This window comes from Hetaerina americana, unplaced genomic scaffold (assembly GCF_022747635.1).
Source record: "Hetaerina americana unplaced genomic scaffold, ioHetAmer1.1.p SCAF_3, whole genome shotgun sequence".
Taxonomy (NCBI): domain Eukaryota; kingdom Metazoa; phylum Arthropoda; class Insecta; order Odonata; family Calopterygidae; genus Hetaerina; species Hetaerina americana.
This window is the reverse complement of record NW_027286874.1, coordinates 72,846,596-72,873,713: the sequence shown is the minus strand read 5'-3', so window position 1 is coordinate 72,873,713 and position 27,118 is coordinate 72,846,596. Positions and strand designations below refer to the sequence as shown.

At 37.9% G+C, this 27,118-nt stretch overlaps 1 protein-coding gene and 1 non-coding gene across 2 annotated transcripts in view; both read left to right on the top strand.

The window, feature by feature from the left end:
- Window positions 1–27,118, top strand: part of LOC139690688 (uncharacterized) — a 521,571-nt gene that overhangs the window by 54,800 nt on the left and 439,653 nt on the right. The gene's annotated exons all lie outside the window — the stretch shown is intronic.
- TRNAA-GGC (transfer RNA alanine (anticodon GGC)) lies at window positions 26,437–26,512 on the top strand. Its single transcript has one exon. It is a non-coding gene; the product is annotated as a tRNA-Ala (tRNA).

Here is a 27,118-nt window from a genome sequence, read left to right as displayed (position 1 = left end):
CTCACGGTGTAGAGTCAGTCGGGATAGGTAGCGCGCGCGCACACACACACACACACCACCGCGCGCACACGCACACAGAGTAACGACCAGGCTCGTATGAAACACCAATCACGCGCTTGAATGAGGAGGGTGGAATGATGCGCTTCTGCGATTGATGTAGTGAGTACTATGCGGTCAGGCAGAATGATTTCCTTTATCCCGAATCTCTCCTTGTGTTCAAAGAGTGTATTTATTTTTCAAAAATCATTTGAAGAGATGTGACATTCGATGCTACCTTCTGGGATTAATTCAATGAAGTTGGTAATCTTAGAGTTTTACAAAAGTAGATGGGATAATCATTACCGATTAGTTAAGTTAATCCGACGGTGAGATAAGTTTTGGTCGTATTTGGCTTATTTTCTAAATTGGTTCGATTATCTTTTATAATATATTTTGAAGTTCTTCCGCCTTGCTCTGAAAGGAGGTATTGATTTCATTAATAATTCTTTTTTTGTTTTACTGGATTAAATAGATGATTAATCCAGAAATGTTGAAACTCATTAATATTACCTGTGCATAGCTAACGCTATCCAGTTTATTATCAACAACCCGCTAGTAGAGGAAGAATACAGTGTGCATGATCCATAATAATAATAAAATCGTAGCAAATGAAACGAAAAGAGTAAAAATTGAGAAATTATTGATATTGCATTTTAAAGTCATCGCTAACATATTTGTGAATCATGTTTTAGAAAATGGGTTTGTGAATATAGTAAAAAAAGCCTTTTTATCTCCCTTTTATTTAATAGATATTAAAAATAAACTCTTCATCACTTTTTCGTAATTATTTTGTCTTCCTTTGTATTCAAAATTGTTCAAATTCGTCCAAAATTTACTTTGTCGGGAGAAAGATGAAAGTGTTGAGATTTTTGCGTATGCAGGCAAGGAAGCTGTAACCTTTTTTACCCATCGGAGTCAACGACTTTGATGAATAAAGTAGTTGCATGAGGAATAATATTTTACTCTGCGTGTGTATGGAAAATGTAGAAAAACTGATTGCCGCAGCTCACGGAATGTTACCCTATTTAAATAACATCACGATATCGAGAAAATTTGATACCCTGTGGAGGAAGAAGAATACATATTTTCCAGCGAAAGTATTTACGAAATACGTCCGCTTTTTTCCCTGTAAAGAAGTATTTAATGAATGGATGGTTCCAACATTTCATTTTATGTAAACTTTAATCACTTTCCATACATTTGAGCCATTAATAGCATCAAAGCAAATAACTTATAATCAATTACGGGAGCTTATTGTTTACTATTTTACCTTCATTATTTTGATGAAATTCATATTATTTTTTCGAGTGATTACTGGAACTCTTTAAACCTTATGTTATTATTCAGGGGTACTCAACCATGGGGAATATTTCTCTTGGGAAAAATTTGTCCTCAAAGGGGTGTGAAATTGAACAACAACGAAATTATTATATTAAAAAATAAAGGAATAAACTATACTTCAAAACTGAGATGCATAAAAATACTATGTCAAAATAATAAAAGTTATATTTATTATTTGGAATATAACATAAGGAGGATATAGGGCTCATAAAAATGGAAAGGTTGAGAAATAATGATTCAGTCATTCTGAAAAGTTTTTCAAAGCATCTTAAATGCAGCATTTATTATGTAATGATATTCGCTGATGGCAAATTCAATGTTTCAAGTTGTTCAAAGTAATTTTTTAAATCCTCTATGATTTTCAGACAATTTACAGCTTAGTCTTGTGTATAGTTTTTTTTTTAAATTTTCAATAAATACCCCAATCTCCTCTTTTTGCTGACCAAATTCACAATGTATGTTATTTGACCAACTCATGAACTGCTGGTTTTGCAGAGAAAATTCTCAAAATGCTCTTCCCTCAAGTGTCATTCATCCCGAAGCATGTAGTATGCTACAGTTTATAACACTTTTTATTCATTATTAATGTATCAATAGTTTATATCTTTGAATAGATAAATCAGTTCATTGCAGGATGTACTGTATGGATATTGTTGCGTATTTTATCGAACGGAAACGCGGTTTAATCGCCAACGTTTTGCTGTAATTACTTTCAATTCAGGGAACTCATAATGCGCTATAGGGAAAGCGATAAAAATGCCATTTTGCTTTGTATAAATGGAATGTAAACATCAGTTTTAACCCTCTGCAATTTGTCCAATGTATATATTTAATTCACTGAATAAAATGGGGCGTGTATGAATATTTAGCTGCATAATAATTCTATCAACTCGCAGGGTGATGCTTCTAATGCATTCATAGTGTCAATAACTTACACATTTGAAACAGGATATGCATATCTCCAAGGGTATGAAAAAAAATTATTTCAAGCTGATACGGCAATGATTGTATCAAGCCGTAGGGATGTACTTGTTCTTTCCTTTTTATTTATGCATATAAAATCAAAATGTATTGATCGTTTCCAAAAATTTGCAGTTTAAAGGTTCTCATGTTACAGCTGAACTATAGGCATTGCTTCAATAACTGACAGATATTAATAAGAAATAGTGAAATGAATGATTAATTAAAAATCTGACGTTTTTATTGAGGTCTTAGTTTTATGTATAAAGCATCATTTATTGCTCGTAAAAACTGTAATCAAATAAAATTTAATTGATATATGTTAAAAGTACTACACGTTTTGCATATTTTCACTCTAATAATGCACCAGTTTTTAGCATAAATAAATACATTTCTTTAATTCGAAATATATTTACATATTACGATATTTTCCCCCTACATTATAAGAAATCCGAAAATGTCGACCGTTTTAGCATTGTAACTGTTAGATATTTATTTGAAGAAGAAATTGGTTGTATTAGTTCATATTAAAAGTAGCTTCCTTACTGATGATATCAACATACTTCATAAGAGCTCATAACCATCATACTCCTTTATAAGGAAGAGTTGCAGAAAAAAATGAGAGAGGAATGAAGTTATCAAAACATCCAACTGATAAAAATCTCGTTAGTGATGCTGCAGTGAATTTAAAAAATAAATCTGAGGTTATTTCAGTCGGAAACTAAAACTTTTAAATATTTTTAACTGTACGAGCGCATTTTGATTAAAATTATCATGATGCAGGAAAATTCGTGTATCTATGTTTATTGATTAATCGTGGTCTGAAATTTGAAAGAAATACTTTTGGGCGTTAACAACGCATATCTTACCTTTCGCCATGAGTTGTATTTTCACAATTCGCAAGTTGTGTTCAATGCTTTAGAATGACGTTAAAAATTTGTTCGGAAAATCAGCTTGTTGTTAGAAGACCCTATTAAGTTACATCACGTCTATTTTTTTTTTCAAAATACCAATTCTTTCACAATTCAATCACCTCAAGTGTCCATTGATTGTGGACAATGAACAAACAAGTAGCGCACGACATCTTACTTTTGTTCTCGTTAATTTTTCAAAACTCTTTTTCAGGTTTCTATTATTTTATGATTTGCCTGAGTGATTTCCTACACTCCGCATCTCCGCACAATCTATACCCTCCAAACCATATTTGAATTGGCTGGTATGGTTTTTTTATGACCCGATAGTAGTAAATGCTTTTCTTAAAATGACGCATTATATACTTAAAGATAGGGTGAAAATTTGTGTGGTGGAGATGAAGGACGAAAATATATTGACTAATCCAAAAAAAAGAGAACTTATACCTTCCTTGTGCTCGGCTGAATTTGGGGAAATTAGTTTAATTGCGTAAAAGTTATCTTGTCAGGTTTCATCGAGTTGAAACGTTTTTTTTTTTTACTGTAGAAGAGTACCCTTGAAAAATGAGTTACCTAAATATTCGTAAGAATTGCATAAAATAGTACCGTAAATTATTAGCTAATTATGCGTTGATAACTGATATATAGCATCATGATAACTTTAATGTTAAACAAATTATGTTTAGATTAATTTGTTTTGATTGACCGTGTATGATGTTTAAAATATCTGATTTTATACTATCACTTTATTGTCCATTTACCTGATATTTTAGGATTTTGGTTCAATGTAACTTTTCTGGTTTGTTTTTTATTCATTCACTATAACATCGTTCTGTCTAAGATAGTGCGGAATTCAATTTCACCGTTTTTTCCATAGTCACGCGAAGTGACAAATTTTACAATCCCCAATTTTTGGTAAGCCAAGCAAAAACCTTCCAAATATCTTGTGTTATTTGATCGATAAAATATTTTCTATCAAAAAAATTTCACATTTCACCGTAGAAGTTTTCCTCAATAATATCTCTTTAATTGGTAAGGTTTAGGTAACCTTTAAGCGAAATCTTTGATGGAATAGTTCTCAGATGTTTCCCTGGGTAATGTTTTATGCAGAACACTAGAGATTCAAAGGCTAACTTCGCACCCACTTTTAGGATGAAATATTTCAATTCCAGGGCCCTTCAGGTGACGGTACAGGTTGACCAGACTGATCTAATTTTTTTTAAATATGGGATATTTTTCGTTTTACAATTAACTGTTTCAATTTTTTACTTTACTATGCTATTAAGTTGGCGACAGATCCATATTTTAACTTGGCTTTACATATCCCAGCGTTCACAATTCCCAGTTGCATATTTTGTAAGTTGTACAGAACAAAGAGGACTGTATTTGCAAAAGTAATTTTCTACGTCTCTTCATTAAACATAATTTGCAAAGTAAAAAAAAATTCCATCGTATTATACAACCAAAAGAAATATTCTTTCACAAAGTCTCTTTAAAGAGGACATATTTGATTGAATATGAAGTTTAAAATGATTTACCTGATACAAAAAATAAACGTGAGAACTATTAGTTTTAAGTAATATATTAGTTTTAAGTAAGATGATATACCTATGTACAGGTATCAACACTCAAACACGAAAACCTGCCAAATGGGGGACTTATAATCATTCACGTGATGAGCATGTAAACATGAGGAAAACGGATAGGTGCACACATTAGAGACTAGCACAGGAATGGTGGGAAAGGTTGAATCGTGTGAATCCCAAGCGTAAAAGCATTTCCTGGATACGGATCGTCGACTTGCCGGAACGATGCTTAAGGCAATTGAGCTATTTTGGAAACGTAATTTTCGCTGAAATTCGCGAAATGTTTATGCCACCAAGTCCCCCGATTCTTTGTTTGGGAGCAATTTCTCCCACTAACAGATAGATGAGGACACAAAAGGAAAGGATCGGTTTTCGTGTTTGAATGCGTATTTGACTATAAGTGGCTTGTTTCCCTGTTCCTGGTTCCTATTCTTTATAACATTGTATCATTGCTTTCCCAATCGCTATCCTTTCTTACTATCCTTTGCTTTAGGCCCGTTTCACGTTCTCTATCCTTTCACACACCCACATTTCAAAAGTCTCCAATCTACGTATATTCTCCTGCTTCAGTGACCACGTTTCCTCGCCGTACATGACTGCGCTCCATATCAAAGTTTTGATCAGTCGTTTTTTAACATCCTTACCCAACATTCCTGTCATCAAGTCCCTCCTTGTGGAAACCTTTTTTCCTAGCACAATTTTTCTCCTTATGTCCCAACTACTTTGACAATTTTGGCCTAAAACATTTCCGAGATACGTCACCTTTTCTAACTGCTCCATTTTTTGCCCTCCTATTCCAATTTTTAGCTTGGCCTTTTTATTTCTGGAAAATCGCATAACCTTTGTGTTATTTATATTAATTCTCCTCCCGTATATTTCACACTCAATTTCCAATTCACTGAGCAATGCTTGCAACCCCTTGGCTGACTGACAAACTAAAGCTTGATCATCAGCGAACCTAACTGATTTTACTAATTCCCCTCCAACTTTGATTTCTACCTAAGCTCTTTACTATGCAGTTCTTCTACAGGGTCGCACCCAAAAGTGGTAGGACTGATTTTCTCTGGCGCGGACGGAGCAGTGGAGGGGGGTCTGCCTGGCAGGGTAAGGTGGAGGGGGCTCTTAGCAACAGACTGACACCAACTTCAGTCCTGCGGGCTGTCGTTGAGTGAGGACACCGTTTTTAGTGAAGAAATTTTTTTGTCCGCGTCGAAAAACAAAATGAATCTGAATTTAGAGCAACGTTATTCCGTGAAGTTTTGTGATAAACTCGGAAAGACGGCCACTGAGACCCTCGTTATGATCAAGCAGGCTTATGGGGACACTGCCTTAAGCCGTTCCACAGTATTTGAGTGGCAGAAGTTGTTTAAAGAGGGTAGGGAGCTCGTTGAAGACGACCATCTCTCCGGACGGCCGTCGACGGCAAGAACCGACACGAATGTGGACAGAGTGAGGACACTGCTGAACACAGACCGACGCTTAACCAGTGAAGAAATTGCAGACCAGTTGGGTCTGTCTGCATCCAACGTCCAACGTATTATTTCACATGATTTGACCATGCGCAAGGTGTGCACCAAGATGGTGCCGAAAATTCTGCCATGGCGCGCTCGTCGTCAGACAGCTCCTGGCCAAATACGGCATTGCCACGTTGCCGCACCCGCCCTATTCTCCCGATCTGGCACCACTGGACTTTTTCTTCTTCCCCCTGATGAAAAGACAGCTCAAGGGACGACGTTAAAGGCCGTTCAAGAGGCTTCGACGAGGGTCATCAACGGCATCCCCAAAGAAAATTTCCAGCGGGAGTACGGGGAATGGGAGCATTGTTATACTAAGCGTGTAGCAGCTCAAGGAGCATACTTTGAAGATTATTAAGTCGGTAGAAGTATATGGTCAGTAAAATTCTTGTAAAAAAATCAGTCCTACCACTTTTGGGTGCGACCCTGTATATACTCCTTCGATCTATCTTGGATCTTTCCTGTGTCAACTATTACCTTACCCGCCTTATCTCTAACTGTTAGCATAGATCTCCCTTTCTTACTTCCCGATATTGATTTAACCTTGCTGTATAGCGCACTAATTTCACCATTCTTCTGCATTCCATATCCTCGCATATGTATATCATATATCAAGTTAGCACTAGCGAACAAAAACACAGAAAAAAGAAAGCAATGTCGCACGTTTTCGAATTTTCGGAGGTGAAGCCACTTTTCTCAAGGAAGAAAAGGAAGGAACCCTGTCCTTCTCTGAGTTTCTTTTTTTTTGTGTTCCTGTTTTCTTGTTGTTCGCTTGTGCGAACTTAATATACATTATTTTTTACATCCGTGAGACTTAAGCGTACGTTATATCTATCTATATATATATATATATATATATATATATATATATATATATATATATATATATATATATATATATATATATATATATATGTGTGTGTGTGTGTGTGTGTATAAATAATATATATATATATATATATATATATATATATATATATATATATATAAACCATAAACACAGTATTCAACCCGAAGGTCGGTTTGTTAGGTGATGGTAGTGTTCACCCTATACGGCGTGTGAGATTGACACATCAGGGTTGGTGGGGGGCCAGTTCCTTTCCCTAGGCCGGTTATGGTTTCCCATGAAGATTTGGAACCCGAAAAATCCCACAGCTTAAGTGGGTTTGATTGTGCCTAGAGTACTTACTCGGGATTCGAATCCGAGGCCTCCGGTCAGTAGTCCAACGCTCTACCCCTGGACAAAAACAGCCTTCATATATATGCATGTACACAGTATGAATGCGTGTGTATATCGTGTTTAAATTAGTACCAGGGAAGCAAAAATAGTTTAGGCATAGCCATTTGCAGTTAACAATTTTTTCAAAGTGATAAACTATGACGTACCGCCGTAACTCCGGTCATATACCAATGAGTGGCGACGTTAGCTTCTTGATTTAGGACCACAACCATGCCCACTTAAATTTAAACTCTTAGCCTTTTTACCATTTTCTCTTCCACTTGGAAAGAAATGTGTATTTAACCCTCTGTTCGCCCTCGATATGGTCCCGTTATGTAACCTGTAGACAGGCTCTTATAAGAAATTGTTTTCAGACCATAAACAATGCTTCCATTGTTCATTTTGAATGTGACTTCACAGCATAGTATTCCTGCGAAGGGAAAATTTCCTTTCGCAGGTGGACGGCAGGTTGGTTAGGCAGACGACTGTCGCTCCCGAGGTGGAACAAGGAGTTAGGGGCTGTTGGGCGACGACCCTTGGGTACGTGCTAAACGGCCGTATATCATTGTGATGTCATCGCCACCCTTGGGATACCGAGAAAGGGAGGTCTGTGAGATTTTGAAGGGCTCGCGCGTTCACGGCTGAGCTCATGGAGCATTGAGACAGAAAATGGATTGATATTTGAGCCGCGTTTTGAGTGCGTTTACGAATTGGTAATTTGATAAATATGAACACATTCCCAGCATATTTTCCTTGCTCGTTATTGCGGGCTCGAGGGCAATGAACAGAAATGGGCCAGGTTAATATTCTGTGTAAATAACACAAATTGAAACGGATGTATGCGGATGAGTTGGATACGGAAATGTAGCAATGTGGGTAAATTGAGCCGGTGCAAACGTGACGAAATGATTTCTGTTTGTTAGCACTTACAAATATGCTTATATATGTGCGTGTATATGTATATATATATATATATATATATATATATATATATACATATATATATATATATACATATATATATATATATATATATATATATATATATATATATATATATATATATATATATATATATATATATGCTTATATGTGTGTGTGTATGCTTGTTTATGTGCATGCTTATATACACATAAATAAATAAATATATATATATATATCTATATATTTGTGTGCATACATACATTCTGCATACATATTATATGTACACATATTTGTGCAGAAAATTGTTTATCTAAAATCGTTCCATAAAATTGTTGGGATTGATCACTCGGTTGATCAAAATTCATTATGATAGAAATATATATTCCGAGTTTGTTTATGATTTGACATTTATAGCGTTATTAGAAAATAGATAACTCCTATTTGTGTTTAATTTACTATTAAATAGTATTCTATCATTTTTAGTTAAAGCATTAAGTTAAAAAATTGAATCATATGAAACGTGAGCCGCATTCCACCAACATAAAATAAATCAAATTTATGAGTCATTAGGCATTGCATATAACTAGATCATTATATAACCACTAGGGTGTGTAGGTCACACCATTATTCGAAACAGAAGTAATCCATTTTCCCACTTCACACAACTGTGGAAAAAGTGCTTTTATATTTACGATTATCTTTAGTAGTATTCCAGTATCCGATTTTATGGCCTTTATTTCTAATTTGGAACTTACTCTTTAATTTTTCACCTCACTAGATCTAGAATTAAAAGATAAATGATGTTATCTCTCATTGACTTAATGGAGAAGGTTTATTAAGATAAATATAACAAAAAGGGCAAATTATGATGGATGAAGGCACAGCTGTGACTTTTAAGTAATTAGGTTTTAGATTAAGAGAAGGGTTCCTTCAAAACTCCACGGTATGACAGAGGACCTGGATGAACTGTCCCTTCTCAAAACGGTTGTACAATATCAAGCGATCACTATATTTGGCAATATATTTTTTAAACTTGTACGAAAAGAAATATTTAGGTTAAAAGTTGATTATATTCGGAAGATTTGACTTTAAGGTTTCTTTTCCCATTTTTAATCTAATAATGCGTAAGTTATCCACAATGCATGTACAATGTAGAATAATGGCCTTGGAGGAAATTTGAATGTGAACAAGGCGTATCGTTTCAAGAATACAGGATGTGTATTAGAAAAAAATGTCGTGCATTAGGAAACGAAGGAAAGGGTACTAAAAAGCTATAAAGAAAAGAGCAACGTTGAAAAGAGGTTCGGGGAGATAGGGGAGGAGAGTACATGCATCCTCGATGATGCATGTTCTTTGAGGGAGGGAGTAGAATGGATAACTGGCTGCTGTTAAGTACTTGGGTGTGTGCGTGTGGTTTAGGGGGGATTGAAAGAGGATAAGCGGGAAGGGAACGGGGGGAGAAAAGGGGGCGCAAAAGAGGAGCAGGTGCAATTAGCGTCGGAGAGGGAACAATGGCATTGCGGTCGGATGCGTGAATCGTCGGTGGAATGTAAGCGGTGGTCTGCTTTTGATGTTGAAAGCACCGCCACGGTTATTGCGAGGCAAACCCCTTCACCTATTTTTTTTTTAAAAAAGGAGAAAAAACATAAACCTATCTCTCTCTCTAATTTAACCTTCCGTCCGCATCCCTACTTTCATCCTTTTATTCCGATCATTGACCCTTTCGATTGTTGGAAATTGAACTTCTCTCTCGAACCCTCAAAAGTTTTGTTTTTAATCGGATGACAGTTTGTGGGGGCTGCTGGCATTCGCACGTTTGGAGGTTTTTTTTTGTGCTCAAGCGTTCGATGAATTGATGGGGAGACAGATGTGGTATTGAGGTGGGGACCGTAATACACTCTCGCTTTACTCGAGCGGGATTGGCGCGGGAAGACGGGCGCGAGGTGGGGCAAAATCGTGCGAGAGAGATGTGATCGCGGCTGTGGGTCGTTTCATTTTGGGGGGAGGGGGAGTGAGGAGGGAGTTGAAGAGGATGGAGAGAGAGGGAGAGAGAGGGGCTTTGGTCCCCTGAGGGGCGAGGGGAGGTGCTAAGTGGAATGCGGGACGCAGGCGAGACCGTCGGTCCGTGAAAGCATCGGTTAGGAGATAACATTCTTGTGCATGCCGCTGCGGCTTTGACCTTTAAATTTATCAGGCTAATTGTTCGCGTGCAACTGGAATGAGTTGAGGTGTTCGTCTTGTCGGGAAAATCTTCTGCCAATCATCTTTTGCAAGCTCTTTCAAAATTCGTCAGGCTCGACTACACTCGACGGTGATTAAGATAGAATTGTGGCTAATACGCATCGCCTTACAAGATATTATTATTATTCACATTCAGTGCGTATAGATTAGATTTTTACATGCTGTAATCCCGCTGATATTGAACCGCTTTTCTACGGAACAGTATTTTTTCTTCCTTTGCCCAGTTTTGGCGTTGACCTATGGTATATTTCGAGAAATAATTGATCAAGGTAATCATAATTCTTCTGCAAGTAAATAGACGAACATGGGAATACCAGAAGGAAGAATATTTTGTCTAGAATGGAATGCCATATTTAATAAATTCATTGAATCATAATTTTCTAAAGGAATAGATTATGTCGACCATCTTTTAGATCGTCGTCCTTCTCTAGATCGTTAGGAATAAGGGTAAATAAATATTAATATATTATCTTTAGCGTGTAGAAAATATTTCGGCTGTGTTTTCTTTCAAATGAAATCGCGGATAGGTACGGAGGTAGCTATTAACTCCATTCAGAATACTTACGAGTTCCTTGTACTTTGTCCGTGATATATATATATATATATATATATATATATATATATATATAAATATATATATATATATGAATATATATATATATATATATATATATATATATATATATATATATATATATATATATATGAATTATGATAAAATGTTGGCAGCAAAGAATATTATTGGGCATAATATTATTGAATTTATCTTCAAACAGATAAAGAACCTGAGCAATAAAGAATTTTTTAATAGTGTTCAATCTCTGGCATTTAAATTCACAGCTTAAAGGAAAAGGTAATTTTTTTAATACATATGATGCAAGACAATAAAAGTTTGAAGTTCGGATAACTTAAGAATGCGAGAACATAAGGCTATTGATCATGACTCTTTTGCTTAAAGATAATGCTTAAAAAAATGAAAAAGCTGGCTCAAAGCTTGCAGATTATTTTTCATGTTTTAGTTCATTGAACCATATTTATCAAAAATGCCATCTTAGCACAAAGCTTTAGTAATTAGCGAGACAGTTAACTTGCCATGAGAACTTTGAGAGCACATTCGTTAATCATGAAGAAATATCGATCTAACTTTTGCTCTTTTATTTTGTTTAAAATATTTCATTCAATGCGAATTAACTGATTTTTAATTTAGCGTTTTCAGTCGTGAGGAATGTGTGAACCTGTGAAGTACATACTTGAGGGAAATTCATTCTTTTAAATAATGTTCACCAGTTATATTATTAGCTGTGTCAAATACATATCAGGGAGATAGAATTTAACGAATACTTGAACTTGTTGTCGTTGTTAACCTTCATTATGACACACTATGTTTAATTGATGAAAATAGGTAGTGAAGAAATAGTCATTTTTTGGACATACTATATATAATATATTTTGCACTTTAGATTAAAGTGGAAAACTCCCAGTGTGTAACACTTTCTTCGACCAGGTTGAAAATATGGGAAGAGGAAGACTCATTTTAGGACTGTTTTTATACTTCGGGATTCCATTTGGATAAAGCGCCTGATTTTTGTAGGTTCGCACAAGAAGGAATTGTTCAAAGCCACTCATTTCCCAAGTTTTTCTTTCTTCCTTTTCTATGCAATAATGTAAACTTAGTTGCATCTAGAAAAAACTAAGAATTAAGAGTTTTTATTTTCCATGTCAATTGAGCAAAGTCATAAGTTTCTAATCCAGTTTTTCCAATAGACTATAAAATATTCGGATCAGAAAACTCCAAATTAGTAATTACGATGATGGCAAAGTTGAAAAATATTCACAAAAAATTAATGTTATTCTTCTGCAATATGTTCGTGGTTGCGCCGCAGTACATTCGAACACTCATGCAAACCAAATGGAGAGGGAAATTGATGAGGGAGAATTTGGGAGGGAGTGAGGGTAGCGGCGGAGGGGATCGTACCCAACAACATTTAATGCAGCTTAAGGGTGCTCGCCTGCTTTCGAAAGGCGACCTTCGATGGCGGAATATTGCTATAATCTTATGATTTGCGCTCCTTCAACCTACATCCTGCTGGTCAACATCTTAAGGCGGTATATCGTTCATGAGAAGCCCTAGTTCGTGACACGGGTCTCTTCTCATTGAGTAAAAGGGTCCGTCCCCGCCCCATTCCTTTCACTTATCTTCCTAAAACAGCCCTCCTCCACTCCCACACTCTCTACCTCTTTCGCATATCATCCTTTTTCTTATTTCTCCTTTCTCTCCTCTAACGGCCTCCCTCGAGAATCACTGCTGCTTGTATCTTCGGATCTCAATCAGGCCTCCTCGAAACCTTTTACTCCTACATCCAATCCAGCTCCCCTTTTCCTTTCTTCGACTCACTTTCTTTATCCCGTGCCCTTCTTCCCCCACGCTCCGATCCCCCCCTCACCTCTTCCGTCCTGCACCCATTTTATCCCTCCACCGATGCCTCTTGCAGTGCTCTCTCGGGCGTCGGTCCATCTCGAGCGTTATGGATGGATCTGACCTTCATCGATCTCCCGGGAGATTTCTCGCGTGTCACATCCTCGGACGCGTTCCGTTCTCGTGGCGCTGCTTCCACCGGCGGCGTTTTTCTGGGAGAAAGGAGTCGTTTTTGTCGGGCAATCATCTCGCCACTCTCACTTAAAAGGTCAGGAAGGCCATGACTACCAATGTGGTGGGGATTTCGTTTTTATACGTGAATTTCGAACTCTCGGGATTGCGATCGAAATGGTCTGTAGGAAGTTTGATTGCAGCCAGCCCAAACGATTACCGCGTTCTTATATTGGAGAACAAAGTAATTTCATCTTAACTTTAAGTTTATTGTGTAATTCGTTGCATGTACACGTCCTAATATCATTATTCGTTTTTGATCACTTACACCAAGGACATATTTCGTTTTACTTTAATTTCCAATGTTCGTTTCAAAATCAATTGCTTGCCTCTTTTAGGCAATATATTTCAATGGGATAGAAAGTTTTGGAATAAATGTAAATAAATAAAAACCTTAAGGTTAAATATTCGGGGAAAACGACTAATGGCATAGATTGCTCGAAATGTTTGCTATCAACGTCTGGTTGATAGCGTATTGTAGTGATTTAATATTTTCCCTAGTATATTTTGTAATAATATATTCTATTATTTCAATGAGCAAGCAAAAACTTACGAGTGAGAACGGAGCTGCTAACATGTGATGTAAAGAAATTGATAATAGAAGCCATATAGTAGCTACTAATGTTTGTTACTCACCACATTTTATTTTCTATCGTAAGCAACAGGAAATTGGATACATTGGTGCACCAATGGAGTGGAATGGGCACTCTAAAATTACCCTTCTTCCACCTAACCCATAAATATAACTTTGATGACAATTACAAACACCCATGCCCAAGGTAGATGAAAGTCTGACAAGGCGGGAATCTAACCCCTTCACCTCTGCGCTGGTAGTCAAAAACATAACCCATCATCACTGGAGTTAGCTCTTAATTGGGAGACAGTATGGGATCGGGATTGTGGCAATAGTAAAAAATGTAAAACATCGACATTAAGGTTAAGTCAACTCATTTTTTTCCTGTGTCACAAGGGTACAGCAACTAAGGTTTACAGAACCTTTGGTGCTTCTAGATTAAATAGAAGAGTTTCCACTTTTATGGTTTGAACATTGTATTATATTACTGTATCTTTAATATGGTATTGAAACAGCAAGAAAAAATTTCATCCAAATTTCAATGCATTGAGTAGCTGGGTGATGCTTACGATGAATGAAATTCACCGTAGAGATGTCTCGGGTATCCCTTTTGAAGATAGCTCATCAAACAACCAATAAATGTCAATTTAGCAGAATGACTAAGTTAAAATAAATCTTATCAAATTGACATTTAAAGTATTTCAAGGAGAGAAAAATAAATGTACCGCTTGAATAATGGTACTCCATGATGGTTTAAGAGAAAGGATATATCTTAGATGACCAATTGTTGGAAATGCGGACCTCGAATTTCATATGAAACTCAAGCTCATTTCCGTAGTCACCTTTGGCTTTTCTGTGTAATTTTTCAAACAGGTTTGGAGATATATATTGTTGGACCTTTGAAATAACTATTTTTACGACTCTATCCTTATTCTCTCTGGTAAAGTTTGGAATTGAATTTCAATGTATTTGAAATAATTTCTAGAAAAGTTTTTAATGAGTGTAGTAGGGCAATAAAAGTGTTTTTAAACAAATTTCAGGGTTGACTGTTTTTAGTATATGCTATTAACGTTAAGAGTCAATAGGTAGCACTATTGTCATAACCTTGTCTAGAGAAGAAAGTTGTAATAAATCTTAATTTGAGAGGACCGTATCTTAATTTGAGAGTAGGTGCAATATTTGGAATGAATGTCTATGCTTAAAGGTGTATTATAAAAATAAAAAATTGAATAATTTACTTTAGTTCTTTAACACATGTTCCCTGAATCCTCTCTGTTAAAGACTTCATGGAGATGCCAGGGCAATGTTATTCAACCTTTGATCAAGGACAAGGATGAGTGATTAATGCTCTGTTGCATGGAATAGATAGGATGACGAATTTAACTGAAAACTACAGCATACAGACATTCATTAACTCTTTGGTTGTTTTGATAAAAGGAGTAGAACTCATCTAATACTAAGCATAACATTGCCTTTGTCAAGTTCACACAATAGGGTAGTGGGGCGAATCTCTTTCTCTCTACCCCTGGCGATTTCTCGAGAAGATCTGGGGGATCGAGATTAGTGCGGTGGCTATCGTACTGGCTTCCCACCCAGAGAGACCGGGTTCAAATCCCGGCGGTGTTGAATATTTTCAGAGGTATCTCGATCCCTACTTGTGGAGAGCACTTTGAGTGAGTACGATGCCCGTCGGGTGGGACGTATAAGCTGCGGACCCCTTGGCGCCTTTCGTTAAGAGTAGGCTAATGCCGACGACAGTTTTCTCTCCACCCTTCTTCCGTTCCTGTCCTATGGCGCAAATGACCTTTGCTGTCGGTCGCCCTTACCTAAATAATACTACTAATCGGGAAGATCGGAAGCCCCCAATTACACATAGCTTGGATGAAAAGAAGGTGCCCATTGTCTTCACTCAGACTCGAACCACGCTTTTCCGATCAGTACTTCAGCACTCTATTTATTAGAATACAACTCCCAAATCTATGAATGCGGAATACGATTTCAAAAAAGGAGAACGGCAGCAATATATGTTAACTATTGTGTCGAGTATGGTAAGCCTTATGACTTCAGCCTTCAGTTATGCGTATGTAAGCCTTCATCGTGCTTAATAACAGGATTAGGGAATATTTCAAGGTTATATTTGCCAGACGTAACGTATTAAGACCATAGTCAAGAGTGTTTATTTATGTACACTTCAAAATGTACATACATTATGCATGTACACCTTTGATCTTGAATCATTATTTCCATAAATCACTTTTTAAACTTTTTTAATGATGATTTTTTATTATGGGTTTCAAGATTAAAACGATAACAACATAGGAAGGATGAAAGCATGATGAAAATAATATAAACAGCTTGGTAAATTTTAGATTCATCCAAAAGCCGCTTTTTAATGGCTTACGATGTCTCATAAAGCCTAAAGGAACCAGCTTTCTCACCCGCGGCTCAGTTTAATTGGAAAGGCATGAGTATAAGATGCTTCGGTGCACAGCACCGCTCATGCGAACCTCTGTTGAGTTTTCTGATATGAAGCAATTGGACTCCTACTGTCCTCTCTGGAGACACGTGCATTTTTTTCCCGAATTTTTTAAATTGGCAGGACGTAGGGGTATCGCGCGTGCACCCAGCGTCTATCCCCGCCGACAAGATCGTCTTAACGGCGAAACCCCGATGCCCTGGGTTCTCCTCGAGCGGGAACCGTGAGCGTTTAGGGACTAGGAGCGGGGAGGGAGGGGTTTAAGAGAAAATGGAGAGAGGTCGGGGTCTAAACAGTCTGCTCTCGTGCTATTCAAACTCCGGCCTCGAATCCTCCCTGAATCTGAACCGAAAGCTATCCGGCTATCTCACGTCCTTCCATACTGCCCCTCTTAACCCTATCCCACGTCCCTGCCCCACTCCTCCATATCCTGCCCTTAGAGCCCCCAAACCCTCTCCTCCCCGTCGGGTTAAGCGGAATAAAAAAAAGGTGTTAACCGAAAAGCTCCTGGGGAGAGAAGTTTTTGATGCGAGGGGAACATTTCCCCGTGTGCGCGTGTGTGTGGGTTACGCGCGCTCCGCTATTTCCCGTGTCGGCCATTGTTGGGGATGAAATATATTGATTGCGCGCTGAGGGGGAGTGAGAGTTTTGAGGAAGCGTGGAGGGAGATGAGATGGGGCCTTCGGGGCGGGGGTGGGGGGGGGAGAGAAGGGAGTGTGGCACGGAAGAGTAGATGCGTGGGTAAGGGTGTGCGTAAATGTGCGTATTTTGTGTGCCAAAAGCCCAGTTAGTGTGGGTGCTTCCGGTAGGGTGAGGTGGGGTGGGAGGAAGGTCGCGTTGGTCGAGGTGGAATATCCGTGGATGGGACTATATATGGAGTAGTGCTCGCTGGGTAGGATGGCGGAAAGGGAGCGACGGGATTGGGCGTTTGGATAATCAAAAGTTTCAAACCGCGTATTTATCAACATCTCTGTATTTTTAATGTTTGTGAAATTAATGCGATCGTCTGGACATCATCATAATCAGCTGTAGTCAACAGTCTTGGGCGCAGCGTTTCATTCCGCCCTCCTATTTTTTCTCTGTCAATCCTAAAATATAATTTTTTACTTTTTAGTTTGCAATTACTTGAGTCACGAACCTCATTCAAGATATTTCACACTACTTTCTCACCCTTGCTTTTATTTATGTAGTTTTCTGCCATAAAATGTTGTGCCTCCAAATGGACATATCCTATTATCTAATACCTTTCTTTCGGGGCTTCCTAAAGATTCTTTCTTCTATACGCCTCTAATGCACCCTTTCTTAGTAATTAGACTAATTTTTATATTTTATAATCGCATCAGTTATTAAGTAATTCTCCCGGAATTCTCGTTTGGATGTGTTAAACCTGAGTGGTAGTGGATAGCTATTGAACTTCCGAAATAAACTGCAGCCTTTGTCTAATATCACAAGCGCTCGTGTATCATTATTTTATAGGCAAATGAAGAAACAGGGAAAGAACATGAATAACCTATCTCCAGCGCAAATTCATAAACTGCACGAGACAAGATATATCTGGCCAATCAAGCTACGTGACCACCATTTAAATCCTGAACTTTTTTACCACGAGAGTGTTGGCAGAACGTGACAATTTGACCAATAAAGTAAAGGTTTGTAGTGCAGGAAAAAAGTAACTGAGGTGAGTTAGCGTTCTCTAACCTAAACCTGTAGCCGTATATGATTCACAAATTTTTTCTCAAAGTGAAGAATAAGAAACAGAATATTCTTTGGAAATGTTTTCTTTGAAGCCTCAGTAGTTTACCAGTACCGTAATGCACACTGTCCTTCAGTAACCTTATATGTTTACATTTACTCATATACAGGAATAGTGTGTTCTCTTGTACAGTTAGTTCAAAAGTCTGGGGTAAAGATAGAACGCGTGGGTCATAAAATGAGCAACTACAATGTTCGGTGCAGCTTATATATGCGTAAGTATTAATTATTTCTACATGGATGCTTATGAGTCGTTTGTCCGCTACTGAATAATTAAATACGGGTGGTTGTTCAAGAGGAGAAAGTTCAACACTTTCGCGTTTAAAAGCTTCCATACAGTATTTTAAGTTAGTCCGGTGCGATGCGTAAAGATATGCAAACAAAAATGGCAAATAATTAAAATATGGTGGGGTGAATACTTGACATAAGGTTGGGGATTCGCTTACTGGAACGAGTAGTGTGTTCCCTTGGAGACCTTGGAACATTGAAGAAGAGTACAATGATATAGTTGGTAAGAGATTATTAATGGAATGATAACACGCTGAAACCTAAGGCGGAATATACATGAGACGAATACCTGCCAAAGCCAGGAGCGTTGGAATCGTATTACATTATGAGCGTTTTATTTTGCAAATCAGTCCTTCTGAAATATAAAACCCGAAAAACGCGGAAAGTAATCATTTGAAATACTTTCTTTTATCTGCGTTAGTTGCTTTTGATTCGAAAAAGACATGTATAAAATTTCAGACACACATTTTTTCAGCAAGTCTATTCCAGACTTGGAGGCAAATAACACCCTTTCCTTTGGTAAATTACTTCTTTTTCTGGATTCCTTTGATTTTAAAGGCACACTATAACATTGAAAAATTCCAAGGGATGACTTTTATATTTTGAATTTCATCAAGAACATCCTTTTCCAATGTTAATTCCATATAAGATATAAGCTGTATATCCCGGAAAAAAATCACCCAGTCTCTTGCGATTCCGGTTTCGGTAGACTTTACTGTAGTTTATCATACATTTCGTAATCGCATGGGAACACAAAAGAGAGAACAAAAAAGTCTGGAGACTCCTATCAGTAAAAATCACCCAAATACCACATTAAATTGTGTTGTTCTTCCGAAAATACCATTATTTGAGACTATTATTCAAGGATCCTTAATTATGGTGCTACTAAATATGACATAGTTTTTCGATTTAGATGTGCTGGTGATAAAAACCCACTTTGGTCGGCAAAGTTTTAAACTACGAAACGTAACGTTAAAAATCTACGTTTACACTTATTCTTCTACGATTGTAAAAGAATTAAGGTATCCAGGATGCAAACGTGCGAATTTATGTGCGAGGATATATATAGGTGTATATGCTCATTCTATTCAAATGGAAAAAAGCTGGAAAAATCGGACAAACGGATGGAGGGCTGGTTGGTGACAGCGACAATGACAAACTCCGTCCGGGAAATTCTTTGTCATTTTTACGCATTCATTCCTTTTCTCTGACGGTGAAATGTGTGTGATGATGCCGCTTGAGCCCTTGCCATATCTCTCTCTCTCACTCTCCCATTCTCTTTCACTCTCTGTCTCTCCCTCTCTCTTTCTCCTGTCCATCCTTCCTCTGCTGTTCTCTTCTCCATGGCAGGAAATGTGTCAAACTGCAAAGAGGACTCATCACTTTATTCATGGCTCTTGATTTGTTCGTTCCGTGGACGGATGTGTGGGGTGCCAGGGAATATAACGGACGTTTTTCGGGAGATAAACCTTATATAATTGGGGCCAGGGGCGAGGAATATTGAGTTCATTCCCGAATCGAATGGCATGTTGAGGGGAGGCTGGGAAAGTATTGTATTTCCCTGTCATCTGAAAGGAGGGAGAGAGAGGGAGACGGAGGCTGAAACCCACAAGCATGGTGGTTGGGCTCCCTTCTATACCATACCACCCTGGCTATGCTCTCTTTTTCTTTTAGGGAACTACACGATCCCTCGTGTTACATTCCGTCAACAAATCAAGCCCAGTTACTCGCCCGTAGTTAATTCGTGTGAGGCATGAGTATTTTTTCGTGTAAAGAGGGTATGCGTATCTAGCAGAGAAACTATGGCGTTTCACGGAGTGTGTTAAGATAGCAGATGTTGCCTACGGTTGGATATTTCGGCAGGGAGAAAATATTCACGAACGTAGCATGCCTCTTCGTTGAATTTAGCACGAGACAATTTGGTTGTGTTGGATGATTGCGTTCCTCATGCAGCAGAAGCCTCAATTAAATCCAAGTAAATCACCGAATAATTATCTCACTTAACCAATTCAACTGTAAAATATCTAAATAATGTAAATGCAAGGTTTTAGCACCCTCGAGTGTGATATAATTTATGAGTCAACTCTGTAACCTTTGTAGGACAGTTTGTATCGACTGGCGGAACTTGTTTAGATTTTTAAAGCTAATATAATGTGGTCTATTAGTTGACATGATTAGGTATGCAATCGTCGACAATTAATTGAAGGACACATTGAGATTGAAATAAAGGGTTAAATAATCCTCCTTCACCCAAAATTTGATCTTTCACCGGGAAAAGAGAAGTAAGAAAATAAAAAATCGTCGTATTAATTAACTCTGAAGTAAATGGAATCATTATTAAATCTGTCTGTTCGCTATTTTCTAAATGAAGTATTTTTTGTCTTTTTAGAGGTTCGAGTTGGTAGTGCAGGAATAGCAAAGAATTAAGTATAAATACGACGTAAAAACTCTCAAAAGATTCTCTTAAATAAAAATAATAGTGAGCTCTCAAGATCCTTAAAAACCTTTATAAAATTGAAGTGAGGAGGGCATCGATCTCTCCCATCCCGCCAGTCGAGAACACGTTAAGAGCCTATAACAAGTTCAGACGCTTTCTATAAAATAAGGCTCTACGATTCCCTTTCCTTCTTCCCTCCCAGTCATTCCTTCCTCTTTCACCTACAAACCCTTCCGAACATCTCCACTCGCACTCCTCCTTGCTGGGACCGCTCCGTCAACTCGACTTCGAGCGACTACGAGGCGTAAGAAGTTGGATAGGGAAGGAACATGATAACATGGTGGGAAGGAGATGAAGTTAAGGATACGAATGGAGTCGATCCGAGGGAAAGGGTGGGAAGGAGAAGCTTTGACCTTTTATTGGACCACATGGGAGAAGAAAACGGGAAGATGTGGAAAGTAGCGGCTTTCGTTTCGGTGTGCGCCGGCGAGGATATAAAAGGTGCGATGTTTCCCCCTGTGGTGGAATTGGTGCGTTCGCCGGCGCGTGGGTGGACGGGCCAAGTGGGTCGTGGTAGGGGTTCCCGGAAAGAGAGCAGGTTGTGTAGGAGTTAGAAGCGGGAGAATGGGGGAAGCACGTGAGGACTGAGCGTTTTCATGGGTGATGGGTGAGCGCCGAGTGAGTGATGAAATAGGGGTCGGCTGAGCAGATAGAGAAAAGTTTTCATGAAACAGGGAGAGATCTTTCGTTCAAACTTAAGGAGACAAGAGTGCTGGGGTCGAGAGGACGTCGGTTGGGCTCTATTTGGGGAGAGTGGGAGGGGGATAAATAGCTGAGGGAGGAATGACTCTTTCCTTCTTCCCTTAGAAGAATGGTAGAAGAACAGCCGACGCGTTTCATGGTTACTATAAGCGAAGTGCTCGGGAACGGCTATGATAATTCATCCTTAGTAACTGAAAATGCGATGTTCATTACTCATCTGATATTTTTCCTTTTCTATTTCATGTGCTTTTTTAAAAGTAGTTTTTTCGGTTTTTTGAATCTTGAATGGTGTCAGTCTGGAAATGTCCCCCATTTCTGCAGGAGAATGGAAAACAGTCGAGGAAGAATTTTGACCGCCATGGGAAATTTAAGATTACTGCCTTCACTCGAGAATTTTCCCCAAGATTTTATAGCCCTGGCATATTTTGGGATGTAATTGGGTCATTGCAAAGCAGAACTTGGGCCTCACTTTAGCACATTTGATTGCTCCACAAGTTGTACATTCGGGTTTAGTTTTCAGTCAAATTCTCGTGTTGCTTCAGAATAAGATTATAAGATTGACGTTAGGATTCGTAACGATTGATAAGTTCATTTTATTATCGGTGAGTGGTATTTAAATGTTCATTTTGCATTAGATCCTACTCAGATAAATTTTATTTTTTCCGTTGGAAAGATGATATAATTATGTCTCTTGATAAATGATCGCATTTAATTTTCGGTGGATTAGCAAATGTCCCGTGGAAATCTCAGAATATCAGCCAGGGTTTGTTGTACTTAAACATCGGGTTGCATTGGAGATAAAATAGAATTAACGCACGAACAATATGCTCAGTATGTCTGTTCTCCTTGGGAGCCAAAAATTTCTGAGCCGCTAATATCGATTTCTAGACGGTTCTCACAGATCCTAATGGAAAACAAATCCACTCCAGAAATACGAGATCCCTCAAAACATTGGAAGTCTATTTTTGGCCAGGGTACGGGAAGGTGGACGACAAGGGCGAAAAATTGGTTTCGGAGAATTGGGAGTGGAAAGGTGGAGAGAAATGAGGGAGTTGGTAGGGTTGAACTTGGGGAAAAGGGTGAGGGAAGAGGACATGAAAAAATATTTCGGAAAAATTTGTTTGGGAGGTGGGTAATGCAGGATGAGTGGTGTTTGACCGATTACTGCCGAGGACGGGATGAGGAGCGGGATCTAAAGGTAAAGAGATTTCGTTTCGGATCCACATTGGGCGGGAACGGAAAAAAAATTAGTTTCAGAAGGGTTTCGGGAGAGGTCCGGCTGTGAGATCGAACGAATTGCGAAGGGGACAGGAAGTGAGACAGGATGGGGAACTCAAGAGTAGGTTTAAGATGAAGAGACGGAAAAAGAGCAACGAGGAAAAGGACGAATCACTCGAAGGCAACATTTTGACAATTTGACAATGCTATCATCGTACGTTGCAGTAGACCTTACAGTAATGCAGCACTTAAGCAGATAAAACGTATAATTTCCCAAACTTATGGCTACTTTTCCAAAACACAAAAGTTAGGATGGAATCTAAATTTCGCCATGTGATATTAAACTCCAGCCATCTCTTTAACCTATCCCAGAAAAATTGTTGCAATTCCCGCCATACTTATTGCGTTCCTATACAGGGGAAACGTTCAGTGGAGGGGAAAGGGTGCGGGATTGTATTAGTTCCCTTCTTCCAGCATTCAAATCCTTATTTATGGAACGTGAACCTTCTTTTACGACGCTGCACAAAAGAGACATATTTAATATTCACTTTTTTGTGTCGCTAAAATTAACATTAATGTACTTATGCCTTAACGTCTTTCTAAATGTTAACATGAACTGATACCTACACGCCTTTCTTAATGCCAAAATGAACTGATGGACTAGAGAAATTCATATGATATTGGAGTCAATACCAGTATTAATAAATAACAAATAATTTCCGCGCAAGTTCGAAGAAAAAATTTCACAAACATCTTTGTCTGTGTTGATCATTTGCTAGATAATATTTTGAGGTTGTTAGAACGAAATGCTCTTACATAGAATAATTTTTATCTTGGTCTTATTAGATTAATTAAAATGTGACCAAAGAATACCAAATATCGGTAACTCATCAAAATAGATTTTATTTTCTCTCTTTTGAGAAAGATAATGCCTATGATTCATTCATAAGTAGTAGTAAGTCCTCGAAGATGACATTTTGTTAAATATTTGGCCTGAGCTTAGTTCATGTATCTACAAGGTTTGAATGCCTCAATGAATTTGTTGTTACAGTAAATAGTGTTTACGATTAATTTTAAGAAAAAATTATAACCTCATTATATTATTTCCTTAATATGCAAAAAAATATATAAAAGTAAATATACATTAATGATGAAAGAAGACGCTTTGCTTTTCAACATAGAATTTTTTTTGTTACGACCTAGGTTTTGTTACACCTGATGATGTTACGCAGTAACGAAACCTAGATCGTAACAAAAAAAATTCTATGTTGAAAAGCAAAGTGTCTTCTTTCATTATGAAGGATTTTCAACATGTTACGCCTGAAACTGTGTCGTTTAAATCTAAATCTGAAACATTCCGAATTATTTGAGTCTCATACTGACATAAAGAGAAAAATTATACTCTCCCGTAATAGCGTTTTAGTTGAGAGCACAGCAAGAAATAAAGGGATATTTTGTACCACACAGACTAATATGAGAAATATTTCTTCACAAGTGCAATTCAACCGCAAGTATCAACGCTGAGAAAAAATGAAGGGTTGTTGAAGATTTTGAAGTGATGTGCAGACAGCCGCAAAACGATCGTGAGATTGATCACCTGTGATACTGATATGTGACACTGATTAGATGCAGTGGGAAAATAAGGTTAGGGGAAAAGTGATACGCATTGGCTTCAGGAGATAGAAAATATGCAAAATATGTGGAGACTGTTTCCGATGAGCTGAATCACGCGCGATAAAGAGCAGCTGCGTTGAAAGACGAATCCCAAACGCGAACGAAAAAATATAAACTGCAGTGCATAACTCAAACTCCGAGGATGGAGGGGTACAAAGTTTATTTACTACGGCGTAAAATGTTCCTGGACACATGACAGGCACAACAAACTTACATAAATTATACAGTCACCAGCATATAAACTGAAAATTTACTCTTGGGTGCAGAGGAAGTTTTAGAGTTATAAACGAAAGAAATTTAGTAAGCATGTAGCCCAAGTACAAACGTGTTGAAGCTTAGCAAACGGTAAGGAAAATTTATATTAAAAAGACACATTGTATGGATTAAAAAACAAAATAATGAACTCTTGAACAAAAATGAAATTTAGATGTTTGCTGAGGGATTATATTCATACATAGATTTCGAAAAGGGGTTTGATAGAGTGAATTGGGAAAAATTAATGAGTATATTGCAAAAAAATGGAATAGATTTGATGGACAAGAGACTAATCCGCAATTTGTACATATTTCAGATAGCTCAGGTGCGATTGGGGGACGGAGGGTTCGGATAGGAGGCGTTGGGAAGACTTGAATGGCAGTAATGTTCATAGTCACCATTGCTGTTCAACCTATACGCGGATAAAATGATTAAAGAGTAATGGGAAGAACTGGAGATGGGAATGAAGGTCGAAGGGGTAATCGTAAAATCACTGTGGTTTGCTGATGACAAAGCTCTACTTTGTCAGTCAGCCAAGGGATTGCAGAAATTACTGAGTGAATAAATGGAGAATGTGAAGCGGACGGAAAGAAAAAGATTGAGAAAAGGCTGGGTGTGGTGAGAGAGGAAACGGTATTGTTGGGAGAAATCATAGGGAGGTAGAAAATATGGATGAAGGGCATATTGATCGGCAGTGGGATGTTGAAGACTGCAATGGAGGGGAGAATATTGGCCAAAAGAGGAAAGAGCAGGAATAAGATAGGGATGTTGGACAGGACGAAGGGAGGAAGGAAGTATACAGAGATGGAGAGGGACCTGTTGTAGATTGTAATGTTGAATTATATTTTTTTATGAGAAACATTATATTTATTAGGCAGTTGTGTCCATCCAAAACCTACGTCAACCGGTAGTTTTACCCAATAATAATTATATATATATTTCTATATATATATGTATAAAGTATGTATAGGCACTCACAAGAGCAATATAACCTTTGGATGACGGAATAGAACACAAAAATATACAAAGAAAACATGTAAAATGACCCTCACACACGCACACACACATATGTACGTGTGTGTGTGTATAAATAAATAAATAAATAAATAAATATATATATATATATATATATATATATACATTCAAACATGAAATCCCGCCAAACGGCGAATAAATACTCATATGTACAGAAACAGATATAAGGAAAAGGGATAGGAACACATATAAAGGACGAACACAATAAAGGTGGGGAAAGGGTGGGGGTTCGATTCCGCCTTCCCCACCTTTATTGTGTTCGTCCTTTATATGTGTTCCTATCCCTTTTCCTTATATCTGTTTCTGTACATATGAGTATTTATTCGCCGTTTGGCGGGATTTCGTGTTTGAATGTGTATTTGGCCAATGTGGCTCATCTCTTTCTTCTGGCTATGCGTGCCACGAAACGCACTGTTCCTTTCCTGTATGATGTTGTATGAATTCTAAACCACTGTCCTTTCCTCTTGTGTATTGTCTATTTCTCCTTTGGTGGGTGAAACAGTCCCCTGACGCCATCTCTTGGCTAAAGAATCGGGGCGCTTGGCGACATATTAAACCCACGGATCTCAGGGTAAATTACGTTTCCTCGATAGCTCAAGTGGTTAAGAGCATCCGCCCGGCAAGTGGAAAGATCCGAGGTTCGAGTCCCGGTTGAGGAAATATTTTTACTCTTGTGATCCGTTCGATTCCGCCTTCCCCACCTTTATTGTGTTCGTCCTTTATATGTGTTCCTATCCCTTTTCCTTATTTTCTGTTTCTGTACATATGAGTATATATATATAAAATATATATTATATATATTATCTGTGTGTGTGTGTAGGTGTGCGTATAATTTATACGTGCTCGCGGGAGTGAGGGAAATGGGAAGATAGGACGTTAAAAGTAAGAATTGAGATAATCAAAATCAAATATGAATGCAGCCATCGGGTAGGACGGCGACGAATCGCCACGGTCAATGACGGATTCCATCCGAGCGCGATCAGAATGCAAAAAAAATGAAATCCCTCGCAAAAGCCTCTCGGATGGGTTCTTCTTCTCTCTCCCCTCGTTGACGTCAAATGAATACGAGAGTTTGAATGTCTTTTATTTTCCCACTCGTTGGAGTGAAAATAGGGTGAGCCTATCGACCGGTGCTAGATTTTGATCTCATATTTATTCACCTTACATTCAAATATTCTCGTTGAGTTCAAAGTGGCTTCAGTATCAATAAATATATTCTATTTTTAAATGTTTCAATAGCGTCACAGGGAAGATATTTTATCCCC